The sequence below is a fragment of the Lampetra fluviatilis genome, chromosome 57 (assembly GCF_964198595.1).
Source record: "Lampetra fluviatilis chromosome 57, kcLamFluv1.1, whole genome shotgun sequence".
NCBI lineage: Eukaryota > Metazoa > Chordata > Hyperoartia > Petromyzontiformes > Petromyzontidae > Lampetra > Lampetra fluviatilis.
The window spans coordinates 5717955-5732687 of NC_136331.1; the positions used below are offsets into that span (position 1 = coordinate 5717955).

General features: G+C 57.1%; 1 long non-coding RNA gene across 1 annotated transcript; it reads right to left on the minus strand.

Annotated features, from left to right (window-relative positions):
- Positions 1–4227: 4227 nt before the first annotated feature.
- LOC144950280 (uncharacterized) lies at positions 4228–13234 on the minus strand. The gene is made up of 4 exons (XR_013640367.1): positions 13120–13234; positions 11174–11287; positions 8074–8187; positions 4228–4322 (listed from the first exon to the last, which is right to left on the minus strand). It is a non-coding gene; the product is annotated as an uncharacterized LOC144950280 (long non-coding RNA).
- Positions 13235–14733: the final 1499 nt, after the last annotated feature.

Sequence of the window (14733 nt, forward strand, 5' to 3'; positions counted from 1 at the left end):
TCGTGCACGGTTCTTCTCTAACCCGAGCTCTCGTGAATTCGTCACAATAAACGTGTTTGCGTTTGATGGCGTAAGTGTCAATGTTGTGTCGTAAGCATCCACCACCCGACACAGCCAAAGTGAGGTTTGTCACGTCAACGACGCGCCAATTAGTTCATAGTGTCGTGTATAGTGTCGTGTATAGAGTAGTGTAGTGTATAGTGTAGTGTATAGTGTAGTGTATAGCGTAGTATATAGTGTAGTGTATAGTGTAGGGTGTAGTGTAGTGTATAGTGTAGTGCATAGTGTAGTGTATAGTGTAGTGTATAGAGTAGTGTATAGAGTAGTGTATAGCGTAGTGTATAGTGTAGTGTATAGTGTAGTGTATAGAGTAGTGTATAGTGTAGTGTATAGTGTAGTGTATAAAGTAGTGTATAGAGTAGTGTGCAGTGTAGTGTGTAGTGTAGTGTATAGTGTCGTGTATAGAGTAGTGTGTAGTGTATAAAGTAGTGTATAGTAGTGTATAGTAGTGTATAAAGTAGTGTATAGTGTAGTGTATAGTGTAGTGTATAGTGTAGTGTATAGAGTAGTGTATAATGTAGTGTATAGTGTAGTATACTACTTCAGTCCACCACTGTGTTGGAGAGCAAATCCACAGCATGTACAATATAAGTAAGAAAAAAAATAACAATAAAAAAGTTAAAACAAAACTCGGCTCGAGATTGACTTTGTTGTTCGGCCACGAGTTGACATCGTCGTTGATGTTGCATTTGGTCGCAGCGAGCGAGCCACGTCAGGTGGTGGAGGGGTCTTACGACACAACACCTCGCCAGACCGTTTAAACCGCAGCGAACCCGACCTGAATGTCAACAGCGAATCCGTGTCAAGCCAACGTGCACATTGACACGTTTCGGGTTTTGGCCACGTGGCGTAACGTTTTTTGTTCCGACATTTTGTCGTCGTCGTCGTCGTGAGCCCTCCACCACCCGACGAGAACTTTGCCGTGAAACCAACCCGGCGTGGCCACGGCCCCATAAAACAAACAATCGACGGATCGTGGCGTCGGCTACGAAGGGAGGTGGGGGGGGGACTATAAAAAGTAGACAAAACATGCCGAGTGATAATTGTTTTTTTACCCTTCTATCTGGCAACAAAACCGACACCTTGTTTACAAGGAGTCATGTTTGCATAGACCACAATACCTGCAGTCATAATGCAAACAAAAAACATAACTCCGATAATGTATGCACTGTCCTTGAAGTTGATTGGTCCACACCCGAGACAGCTTTCCTTAGAGCCTAGTCTCACATGGTGTTGGACCAGGCTCTAAGGAAAGCTGTCTCGGGTGTGGACCAATCACCTTCAAGGACAGTGCATACATTATCAGAGTTATGTTTTTTGTTTGCATTATGACTGCAGGCATTGTGGTCTATGCAAACATGACTCCTTGTAAAAAAAAAGGTTGTCAGTTTTGTTGCCAGATAGCAGGGTAACAAAACCAATTATCATATTTTTCACTGGCAAATGAGGTTCCAACGGTGTAACATGCCGAGTGTTTCCCAAACAACAAAAACGGTGAAATGGCACGCGGGCAGGCGGACTTCCCGTAACGCTCCGGGTGAGAGATCGCGAGAGTCACCAGATGAACGCCTTCTCCCTCTGCATGGTGGGGGGGGGCACCGAGCCTCCACCACCACCGCCACCGCCGCCCCCCCACGCCGAGCGAGAAGACCACAAGGGCCGGCCGCGATATGGCGGCCCGGCGACACTGCCGGCGACACCGCCGGTAGCGGCGGACGCGTCGACGTCGGACGCGCGAGTCGTGACGCGCCCCGTCACCTCCAGCACCATCCCCCTCATCGCCATCGGGATGTTGGAGCGCACCGCCACCTTTGGTTGGGGGTGGGGGGCAGGTCAAAGGTTAAAAGCCGCGTGCGCGCGCGTGCCGGTGACGTGCGCTGGTGTCCGTTGTTCGGAGGCGGTTCAACTTGTGGTGACGGTTGAACAGCGTTGCCGCCACGTGGTGGAGTTTGTAAGTTACGCACCGTGCCCCCTGCTGGTGTTGTGTTAATCGTAACGGTAACAACAATAATGGAGGGATGATGTCGACCCGTGACGCTGTGACGCTGCCGCACAACGCTCGCTCCTCGCACTCGGGTGAGTGAGTGGGTGAGTGCGTGGGTGAGTGGGTGAGTGGGTGGGTGAGTGCGTGGGTGAGTGAGTGAGTGGGTGGGTGAGTGAGTGAGTGAGTGGGTGAGTGGGTGGGTGAGTGCGTGGGTGAGTGGGTGGGTGAGTGGGTGAGTGCGTGGGCGAATAAGTGGGTGAGTGGGTGGGTGAGTGCGTGGGTGAATAAGTGGGTGAGTGGGTGGGTGGGTGAGTACGAGGGTGAGTGGGTGGGTAGGTGAGTGCGTGGGTGAGTGGGTGGGTGAGTGGGTGAGTGCGTAGGTGAGTGAGTGGGTGGGTGGGTGAGTGGGTGAGTGGGTGGGTGGGTGGGTGAGTGCGTGGGTGAGTCGGTGGGTGAGTGGGTGCGTGAGTGGGTGGGTGAGTGCGTGGGTGAGTGGGTGGGTGAGTGGGTGGTTGAGTAATTGAGTGGATGAGTGAATGAGTAGCTGAATAGGTAACTGAGCGAGCGAGCGGGCGGGCGGGCGAGTTGCGGTGACCTCAACGCGACACGGATGAGATCCACGCTGCGCTCATCCAGAATCAGAATCCTGCAAGTATTCACCCCGGAGCAATCCGATGAGCCATGAAGCTCTTTGTCGCAGATGTCCAGTCGGGGGCACGAGGGTCAAGAACGCGGACCGACCCCCCCCCCCTACACGACACGTCCCTCAGTGGATCGCCCCCCCCCCCCACGCACCTCGACGGGCAGGAAGGAGCCGGACGACTGCAAGGACCCCGAGGAGCCCGAGGAGGAGGATGAGGACCCCGACGACCCCGGGAGCGGCGGGGCGTCCAGGGAGAAGTCGCTCGGCCGACGGATTTTCCTGCGGCCGCGACGCGCCGCGGGCACCCCGAGGGCGGCCTCCTGGACGCCTCGCCGGGGCCTCGGAGTCGGCAGGCGATCGCGGGCGATGGGCCGGGCCGGCCACACTTTGTTGCCGCTGGCACGGAAATATCCTTCGCGGTGAAGAGAGGTCGAATGAAATTATATGGGGGTGGGAGGGGAGCTATGACGGTGGCTAGGAGATGTTAACTCCCTCGTCTGGTACGCAGGAGGTCGTGGTTCGATCTTCACTGAATCAACCAATCACCCATTCACCCATCCACCCACCTACTCACCCACTCAACCACCCATCCACCCAATCGCCTATCCACCCACCTACTCACCCACCCAATCACCTATCCACCCACCTACTCACCCACTCAACCACACACCCAATCACCTATCCACCCACCTACTCACCCACTCAACCACTCATCTAATCACCCATCCACCCACCTACTCACTCACTCAACCACTCACCCAATCACCCATCCACCCACCTACTCACCCACTCAACCACCCACCCAATCACCCATCCACCCACCTACTCACCCACTCAACCACCCACCCAATCACCCATCCACCCACCTACTCACCCACTCAACCACCCACCCAATCACCCATCCACCCACCTACTCACCCAATCACCTATCCACCCACCTACTCACCCACTCAACCACTCACCCAATCACCTATCCACCCACCTACTCACCCACTCAACCACTCACCCAATCACCTATCCACCCACCTACTCACCCACTTAACCACTCAACCACTCACCCAATCACCTATCCACCCACCTACTCACCCACTCAACCACTCACCCAATCACCTATCCACCCACCTACTCACCCACTTAACCACTCAACCACTCAACCACTCACCCACTCACCCAATCACCCATCCACCCACCTACTCACCCACTTAACCACTCAACCACTCAACCACTCACCCACTCACCCAATCACCCACCTACTCACCCACTCAACCACCCACCCAATCACCCATCCACCCACCTACTCACCCACTCAACCACTCGAACAGCTCTCAATAGTCACCGGGAGAAGATCAATGCCAATTCCGGTAGAGACTCCCTGCCAATCCGGGAGGAGGGTTTCCGAACCAAACTCCCAGGTGTCTCCCACGGGACCGGGCTCGCGCCTCCGTACCGCTCGCGGTGTAACATTCCACGTTCCTGTGGCAGGGGCCATGGATACCAACGGCGACGCGGGAGCTCTGTTACCTCTCTTGCGGAGGCAGCCGTGCTTTCTGTGGCAGCGGATCGTGAGGAAGAGAGTCAGCGAGAGCACCAGGAAGCCGACGATCCAGCCGATCAGATTCGCCACGAACACTTCATCTGCACGGCATTCACATCGTCGTCGACGTCATCATCATCGCCATTAACAGTATCGTCGTCATCATCATTAACATCAACATCGTTATTGTCATAATCGTCATCAGCATCGTCATCAACGTCGTCGTAATCATAATCGTCATCAACATCGTTATCAACGTCATCGTCGTCATTAACATTATCAACAGCGTTATCATCTTCATAATCATCAACATCGTTATCAACGTCATCGTCGTCATTAACATTATCAACATCGATATCGTCATAATCATCGTCATCAACATCATCAACAACATCGTCATCATCGTCATTAACATCAACGTCGTCATCAACAACATCGTCGTCGTCATTGCTGTCGTCATCGTCATCATCAACTTGGTCATCATCATTTACAATCATCAACATCATCCACAAGCCATCATCTTGATCAGATTCAACAGCTGACGTTTGTGAATGTGTGCGCCTGGGCCACGCAACGTGACCACGTGCTGACAATCGTCGGGGTGGTGGCAGCGTTTACCAGGGCGGCCGCGAGCCTCCACCACGAGTGGCCAACGCACCCCCGCGAGGGCTGTGCACTGAGCGAGAGGGAGCAGGGGTTGGTGGAACACCGGTGGGAGCAGGGGTTGGTGGGACACCGGTGGGAGCAGGGGTTGGTGGGACACCGGTGGGAGCAGGGGTTGGTGGGACACCGGTGGGAGCAGGGGTTGGTGGGACACCGGTGGGAGCAGGGGTTGGTGGGACACCGGTGGGAGCAGGGGTTGGTGGGACACCGGTGGGAGCAGGGGTTGGTGGGACACCGGTGGGAGCAGGGGTTGGTGGGACACCGGTGGGAGCAGGGGTTGGTGGGACACCGGTGGGAGCAGGGGTTGGTGGGACACGGGTGGGAGCAGGGGTTGGTGGGACACGGGTGGGAGCAGGGGTTGGTGGGACATCGGTGGGAGCAGGGGTTGGTGGGACACCGGTGGGAGCAGGGGTTGGTGGGACACCGGTGGGAGCAGGGGTTGGTGGGACACGGGTGGGAGCAGGGGTTGGTGGGACACCGGTGGGAGCAGGGGTTGGTGGGACACGGGTGGGAGCAGGGGTTGGTGGGACACCGGTGGGAGCAGGGGTTGGTGGGACACGGGTGGGAGCAGGGGTTGGTGGGACACGGGTGGGAGCAGGGGTTGGTGGGACACCGGTGGGAGCAGGGGTTGGTGGGACATCGGTGGGAGCCTCCGCTTGCTGTGAGAATGCCCCCCCGGCCCCCCATGCCGGATTATCCCAGTAGCAATAGTAGCTGCGTGTGTCGTATTATCTGGCTGTATAGCAAATGAAAGAATACAATTACTTTACTATGCAAGTAAAAAATTAGGTGTTTACATACTTACAAATATTTGTATTTAGGGCCCCTTCATAACAATTGTCACAGGCCCCGCACTAGTTTAGTCCGGCACTGTCCCCTCTGCCCCTCCAACAAAAAAACCGATCTGTCATTGATAATATTGGTCGCAAAATCCCTGCTGCTGCTGCTACTACTGCGTGTTAAACGAGTTGAGCATCACCATTGGAACCTCATTTGTCAGTAAAGATATGATAATTGTTTTTTTACCCTTCTATCTGGCAACAAAACTGACACCTTGTTTTTACAAGGAGTCATGTTAACATAGACCACGATACCTGCAGTCATAATGCAAATAAAAAACATAACTCTGATAATGTGTGCACTGTCTTTGAAGTTGATTGGTCCACACCCGAGACAGCTTTCCTTAGAGCCTAGTCTCACATGGTGTTGGACCAGATGACGCCAAAAGGCGCACCTCAAGGCCTGTGCATACATTATCAGAGTTGTGTTTTTTGTTTGCATTATGACTGCAGGTATTGTGGTCTATGTAAACATGACTCCTTGTAAAAACAAGGTGTCCGTTTTGTTGCCAGATAGAAGGGTAAAAAACCAATTATCGAGTTGAGCATCGGTGTGAATCATCATCTCGAATCGCTGGGCACGCGACGGCCCTTTGAAACTCCTCGTCCATCGGTCACTGAGCGAGGGCCCGGGGCACGGGAGATAAGGGCCCGAGGTGGAGGTGGGAGTTGGGGGGGGGGCAGGGGGGGTCGTGGGGGAGGTCAGAGGGCGGCCAGGGTTATCTGGCAGCAGCGGGCGGTGGAGGCCGTAATCTCGCGGCTGCACGCACGTGTCAGCACCAGCTTGTTGGTCGGTGCGGGTCTTGACGGGCCACGCCACGAGGTGGTGGGGGGTGGAGGGGCTCTTCGTGATGGGTCGTAAGTGTCGCAGCGTTGTGCACGCGCGTGCACAGCCCTCTGCGCGTGTGTGTGTGTGCGTGTGTGCGCGTGTGTGAGTGTGTGTGTGCGTGAGTGTGTGTGTATGCGTGTGCCTGTGTGAGTGTGTGCGTGTGTGTGCCTGTGTGTGCGTGAGTGTGAGTGTGTGCCTGTGTGAGTGTGTGAGTGCGTGTGCCTGTGTGTGCGTGTGCATGAGTGTGTGCCTGTGTGAGTGTGTGCGTGTGAGTGTGTGTGAGTGTGCGTGTGCGTGAGTGTGTGTGTGCGTGCGTGTGCGTGAGTGTGTTTGAGTGTGCCTGTGTGAGTGTGTGTGTGTGCGTGTGCGTGAGTGTGTGTGAGTGTGTGTGAGTGTGCCTGTGTGAGTGTGTGTGTGTGCGTGTGAGTGTGTGTGCGTGAGTGTGTGTGTGAGCGTGCCTGCGTGCCTGTGCGTGAGTGTGAGCACGTGCGTGTGTGTGCGTGTGTGTGTGTGCGTGAGTGCGAGTGTGTGCCTGTGCGTGTGTGCGTGAGGGTGCGTGCATGTGTGTGCCTGTGCGTGCGTGTGCCTGTGTGAGTGTGTGCCTGTGCGTGCGTGTGTGTGAGTGCGTGTGTGTGAGTGCCTGTGAGTGTGTGTGCGTGAGTGTGTGTGTGTGAGTGCGTGTGCCTGTGTGTGCGTGAGTGTGTGTGAGTGCGTGTGCCTGTGTGTGCGTGAGTGTGAGTGCGTGTGCCTGTGTGTGCGTGAGTGTGTGTGAGTGCGTGTGCCTGTGCGTGCGTGTGTGTGAGTGCGTGTGTGTGAGTGCCTGTGAGTGTGTGTGCGTGAGTGTGTGTGAGTGCCTGTGAGTGTGTGTGTGTGAGTGCGTGTGCCTGTGTGTGCGTGAGTGTGTGTGAGTGCATGTGCCTGTGTGTGCGTGAGTGTGAGTGCGTGTGCCTGTGTGTGCGTGAGTGTGTGTATGCGTGAATGTATGTGTGTGCCTGTGTGTGAGTGTGTGTGCGTGAGTGTGTGTGTGTGTGCCTGTGTGTGTGTGAGTGAGCGTGCCTGTGTGTGCGTGCCTGTGTGTGCGTGTGTGTGCGTGTGTGTGTGTGCGTGTGTGTGAGTGCGTGCGTGTGTGTGTGAGTGCGTGCGTGTGTGTATGCCTGTGTGTGTGCGTGTGTGCGCGTGTGAGTGTGTGTGTGTGCGTGAGTGTGCATGTGTGCGCGTGTGTGTGTGCCTGTGTGTGTTTGTGTGCCTGTGTGTGTGTGTGCCTGTGTGTGTGTGTGTGTGCCTGTGTGTGCGTGTGTGTGTGCGTGCGTGTGTGTGTGCGTGCGTGTGTGAGTGAGTGTGTGCGTGTGTGTGTGTGAGTGTGAGTGTGCCTGTGTGTGAGTGTGCCTGTGTGTGTGTGTGTGCGTGTGTTTATGCCTGTGTGTGTGTGAGTGAGTGTGTGTGCCTGTGTGTGTGTGTGCCTGTGTGTGTGTGTGTCTGTGTGTGTGTGTGCCTGTGTGTGTGAGTGTGTGTGCGTGTTACCGATCTGGCAGTGGAACCCGGAGAAGCCGGCCTGGCAGCTGCAGTTGTAGGAGTCGACGCCGTCGGTGCAGGTCCCTCCGTTGAGGCACGGCCCGGACTCGCACTCGTCAATGTCTAGCGCGGGGGGGGGGGGGGGGCAGCACGAGGGGTAGCACGGGGGGCAGCACGGGGGGGGGGGGGCACGGGGGTTAGCGTGGGGGGCAGCACGGGGGCAGCACGAGGGCAGCACGGGGGGGGGCACGGGGGGCAGCACGAGGGCAGCACGAGGGCAGCACGGGGGGGGGCACGGGGGGCAGCACGAGGGCAGCACGGGGGGGGGCACGGGGGGCAGCACGGGGGCAGCACGAGGGCAGCACGGGGGGGGGGCACGGGGGGCAGCACGGGGGCAGCACGAGGGCAGCACGGGGGGGGGCACGGGGGGCAGCACGAGGGCAGCACGAGGGCAGCACGGGGGGGGGCACGGGGGGCAGCACGGGGGCAGCACGAGGGCAGCACGGGGGGGGCACGGGGGGCAGCACGGGGGCAGCACGAGGGCAGCACAGGGGGGGGCACGGGGGGCAGCACGGGGGCAGCACGAGGGCAGCACGAGGGCAGCACGAGGGCAGCACGGGGGGCAGCGTGGTTAGCGCCACGCTGCGCTACGGACCTGGGACACCGAGGTTCGATTCCCGTATCACAGCCACCAACACCGGTGCTGGGCCTCCCCTAGGTCGACTCAGCCTCGAATGAGTACCTGGTGCGGTGTGTAGTAAACGTCGCTAGCACTGGGGAGACATCCAGTCTGTTAAAGGCTACCTGGAGGATCTTTGTTTAAGTGTACATGCAGGTATATATATATATTTAGATCTATTTATGTTTGTTATTGCATTTTATTGGCACCCACCGCCTCGTACATTGGTCCTCAGCACTTGCCCCACGGGTCTGTTCAAAGACTACCTGGGGGCTCTTTGTCTAGAAGCTACCTGGGGGCACTTTGCCTAGAGACTACCTGGGGGCTCTTTGTCTAGAGGCTACCTGGGGGCTCTTTGCCTAGAGGCTACCTGGGGGCTCTTTGTCTAGAAGCTACCTGGGGGCTCTTTGCCTAGAGGCTACCTGGGGGCTCTTTGCCTAGAGGCTACCTGGGGGCTCTTTGCCTAGAGGCTACCTTGGGGCTCTTTGCCTAGAGGCTACCTGGGGGCTCTTTGTCTAGAAGCTACCTGGGGGAGTCTTTGCCTAGCGGCTACCTGGGGGCTCTTTGCCTAGAGGCTACCTTGGGGCTCTTTGCCTAGAGGCTACCTGGGGGCTCTTTGTCTAGAAGCTACCTGGAGGAGTCTTTGCCTAGCGGCTACCTGGGGGCTCTTTGTCTAGAAGCTACCTGGGGGCTCTTTGCCTAGAGGCTACCTGGGGGAGTCTTTGCCTAGCGGCTACCTGGGGGCTCTTTGTCTAGAAGCTACCTGGGGGATTCTTTGCCAAGAGGCTACCTGGGGGCTCTTTGCCTAGAGGTTACCTGGGGGCTCTTTGCCTAGAGGCTACCTGGGGGCTCTTTGCCTAGAGGCTACCTGGGGGAGTCTTTGCCTAGCGGCTACCTGGGGGCTCTTTGTCTAGAAGCTACCTGGGGGCTCTTTGCCTAGAGGCTACCTGGGGAGTCTTTGCCTAGAGGCTACCTGGGGGAGTCTTTGCCTAGAAGCTACCTGGGGAGTCTTTGCCTAGAGGCTACCTGGGGGCTCTTTGTCTAGAAGCTACCTGGGAGAGTCTTTGCCTAGAGGCTACCTGGGGGCTCTTTGTCTAGAGGCTACCTGGGGGCTCTTTGCCTGGAGACTACCTGGGGGCTCTTTGCCTAGAGGCTACCTGGGGGCTCTTTGCCTAGAGGCTACCTGGGGGCTCTTTGCCTAGAGGCTACCTGGGGGCTCTTTGCCTAGAGACTACCTGGGGGCTCTTTGCCTAGAGGCTACCTGGGGGCTCTTTGCCTCGAGACTACCTGGGGAGTCTTTGCCTAGAGACTACCTGGGGGCTCTTTGCCTAGAGGCTACCTGGGGCTCTTTGCCTAGAGGCTACCTGGGGGCTCTTTGCCTAGAGGCTACCTGGGACTCTTTGCCTAGAGGCTACCTGGGGCTCTTTGCCTAGAGGCTACCTGGGGGCTCTTTGCCTAGAGGCTACCTGGGGCTCTTTGCCTGGAGACTACCTGGGGGCTCTTTGCCTAGAGACTACCTGGGGCTCTTTGCCTAGAGGCTACCTGGGGGCTCTTTGTCTAGAAGCTACCTGGGGGAGTCTTTGCCTAGCGGCTACCTGGGGGAGTCTTTGCCTCGAGGCTACCTGGGGGCTCTTTGCCAAGAGGCTACCTGGGGGCTCTTTGCCTAGCGGCTACCTGGGGGAGTCTTTGCCTAGAGGCTACCTGGGGGCTCTTTGCCAAGAGGCTACCTGGGGGCTCTTTGCCTAGAGGCTACCTGGGGGCTCTTTGCCTAGAGGCTACCTGGGGGCGCTTTGCCTAGAGGCTACCTGGGGGCTCTTTGCCTAGAGACTACCTGGGGGCTCTTTGCCTAGAGGCTACCTGGGGGCTCTTTGTCTAGAAGCTACCTGGGGGCTCTTTGCCAAGAGGCTACCTGGGGGCTCTTTGCCTAGAGGCTACCTGGGGGCTCTTTGTCTAGAAGCTACCTGGGGGAGTCTTTGCCTAGCGGCTACCTGGGGGCTCTTTGCCTAGCGGCTACCTGGGGGAGTCTTTGCCTAGAGGCTACCTGGGGGCTCTTTGCCTAGAGGCTACCTGGGGGCTCTTTGCCTAGAGGCTACCTGGGGGCTCTTTGCCTAGAGGCTACCTGGGGGCTCTTTGTCTAGAAGCTACCTGGGGGCGCTTTGCCTAGAGGCTACCTGGGGGCTCTTTGCCTAGAGGCTACCTGGGGGCTCTTTGCCTAGAGGCTACCTGGGGGCTCTTTGCCTAGAGGCTACCTGGGGGCTCTTTGCCTAGAGGCTACCTGGGGGCTCTTTGTCTAGAAGCTACCTGGGGGCTCTTTGCCAAAAGGCTACCTGGGGGCTCTTTGCCTAGAGGCTACCTGGGGGCTCTTTGCCTAGAGGCTACCTGGGGGCTCTTTGTCTAGAGGCTACCTGGGGGCGCTTTGCCTGTGTTCACCTTGGCCACAGTCGTCTCCGGCGTAGCCCGCGAGGCACTCGCAGCGCCAGGCGCCCTCCAGAGGCACGCAGAGAGCCGCGTGCCTGCACGGCGACGAGCTACACTCATCCACCCCTCACACAGCAACATCATCACCTCGTCACCATCGTCATCGTCATCGTCACCATCATCACCATCGTCATCATCACCATCGTCACCATCGTCATCATCACCATCGTCACCATCGTCATCATCACCATCGTCACCATCGTCATCATCACCATCGTCACCATCGTCATCATCACCATCGTCACCATCACCATCGTCATCGTCACCATCGTCACCATCACCATCGTCACCATCACCATCGTCATCATCACCATCAACTCCACCATCGTCACCGTCACCATCGCCATCGCCACCATCGTCACCATCGCCATTGTCACCATCGCCATCGTCACCATCGTCATCATGACCATCACCACCATCGTCACCATCATCACCATCACCACCATCATCACCATCACCTCCACCATCGCCACCATCACCATCATCACCATCATCACCATCACCACCATCATCACCATCATCACCATCACCACCATCATCACCATCACCTCCACCATCACCTCCACCACCATCACCACCATCATCACCATCGCCACCATCGCCACCATCGTCACCATCACCATCATCATCACCTCCACCATCGTCATCGTCACCATCATCACCATCACCATCACCACCATCATCACCATCGTCACCATCATCACCATCGTCATCATCACCATCGTCATCATCACCACCATCGTCACCATCATCATCGCCTTCTTTACCAATCCTCATCAGTGTCCACCCCTTACACACCATAGCCACCATCGTCATCTCCACCATCACCACCATCACCACTATCGCCATCGTCACAATCATCACCATCGCCATCCTCACCATCATCATCATTGTCTATCCATCAGACCGCAACGTCACCATCGCCATCCTCACCACCATCGTCGCCATCTTCACCATCTCCACCATCGCCACCATCGTCACGATCACCACAATCATTGCCATTAAAGTATTGTCCACCCTCCACACACATCACCATCACCACCACCGTCATGATCATCGTTGTCCACCCTTCACACCACATCGTCATCTCACTCACTCCACCCACTCGCACGCTGTGACACAGATGGTGGACACACAGTGCTCCTCCACACAGCGCTCCTCCACCACACAGAGCTCCTCCACACAGCGCTCCTCCACCACACAGAGCTCCTCCACCACACAGAGCTCCTCCACCACACAGAGCTCCTCCACCACACAGCGCTCCTCCACCACAGGGCTCCTCCACCACAGGGCACCTCCACCACACAGCTCCTCCACACAGCGCTCCTCCACCACAGGGCTCCTCCACCACAGGGCTGCGCCCGGGTTGGGAGTCGAGTCCAGGCGAGGCCGTGAGGCGCCAGCGTCACTGCCTGCCTCGCTGGTGCCCTCCGTGGCAATGATGACGATTGTGACGATGAAGATGACGACATGATGACGATATGATGATGATGACGATAAAGATGACCACAATGATGACCACAATGATGGCGATAAGATGTCGACAATGATGTCGACAATGATGATGACGATGATGATGACGATAAAGATGACGACAATGATGGCGAGAATGATGACGATGATGACGATAAAGATGGCAATGATGATGACAATAATGCCTATAATGATGATAATGATGATAAAAAAATAACAATGATGATGGTAATGATCATTATGGTGGCAATGATGACTAATGATGACGATGATGACGATGAGGATAAGGACGACGATGACAACGACGACGACAATGACGATGACGATGACGACAATGACGATGATGACGACGACGACGAAGATGACGACGACGAAGATGACGACAGTGACGACAACGACGACGTCGATGTAAAATCGGCCCCTACTAGTCTCGCAGTGCGTGCCCACGTATCCCGGGCGGCACTCGCAGCTGTAGGACGCCACGTGGTCCGTGCACGTGCCGCCGTTCTGGCAGGGCCCCGAGCCGCACTCGTCCACATCTGCTGGAGGACAGCGTCACGTGCGTCAGTCACGTGTGTCACGTGCGTCAGTCACGTGCGCCACGTGCCCCACGTGCCCCACGTGCGGGCAGGTGGCAGGACAAGGTGAGGGGTGTGCGCACAGCTGGTAACACCCGCCAGTCGTCAGTCAACCCCACCCCTCTCCCCCTACGGCACCAGCTGGGACCTCCGGCCGGTGACCTCCCCCCTGCCAGCGCCTGGCCTGGCACAGGCACCGCAGTGATGTCGTGTGTGTGTGTGTGTCTGTAAGCACAGCAAGTTGGCACAGTAGGGGGCACAGGTGGTGCATCAGCCAGTCATCTCGGTCATCTCGGTCAGTCGACCCGTGGCACCTGCTGGGTCTGCCCCGTGACCTCCTGCCAGCGGGCGTTCGACACTTCACGTGGCCTCAACGTGCACCTAGCCTGGCACAAGCGTCGTGGTGACGTCACCGCCACTTAGTGGCGAATGGCGGTTGTTGTTGTTGTGTGCGTCTGTGTGTGTGTATTGGTCAACCACGTTATGTATGCCGACGGCCTGTTAATTGCAGCTCACTCAGAGGAGGAGTTGGAGACGCTGCTGCTAAAACTGCAGCGTGCCACTAAGAGGTGGGGCCTTACCACCAGCCCCACTAAAAGGAAGCACCTGCCTGGGTATTCTGTACCATCGGGCACTTTACCCCCACAACTCCCAAACGGTGATGGGGCAGTTTTGGAGAGAGTGGAGAGTTTCACATACCTGGGCGGTGTGCTCATGACCGGCTCTGGTTTAACAGCAGAGGTCTCACTCCGAATCAGTCGAGTGGCATTATTTTTTCATCGGTTGCGTAACGCTGTGCGGAAGCTACCTGGTCTGTCGCTCCGCACGAAGCTTCGGGTCTTCTCGGCCACAGTCATTCCCTCCCTTCTCTACGCTTGCGAAACGTGGACCCCCCTAGTGGAACATCTTCGCCAGTTAGAAACATTTAGGCTGGCCTGCCTACGATTCATCCTGGGTTTAACCAGGCTGGATTGTGTGAGGAGCTCACAAATCCTCGAAAGATCTGGACATAGTCCCATCGGTGAGCTTCTCCGGCAGGCAAGGCTTCGTTGGCGGGGCCATGGTGCCCGCATGCCCAGCCACCGCATGCCCAAACAGCTTTTGTTCGGCCGGATCGAGGGGGCTAAACGGGCGCGGCACGGGCTAGAGAAGAGATGGAGTGATGTGGTACAGGAGGACGTGGAGCTGAGTGGACTTGCCGATGACTGGTACCAGCGGTGTCAAGATCGGCCTCAGTGGAGGAGGCTCGTGAAGGACGCTACTGGGCAGTTGGAGGCAGTCGCCCTCCAACAACAACGGAGGGCGGAGGAGCGACGCTCACAACGACGAGCGGAGCGCCGGGTGGCTAAAGCACAGCAAGTTGGCACAGTAGGGGCCACAGGTGGTGCATCGGCCAGTCATCTCGGTCATCTCAGTCAGTCAACCCGTGGCATCTGGGTCTGCCCCGTGACCTCCTGCCAG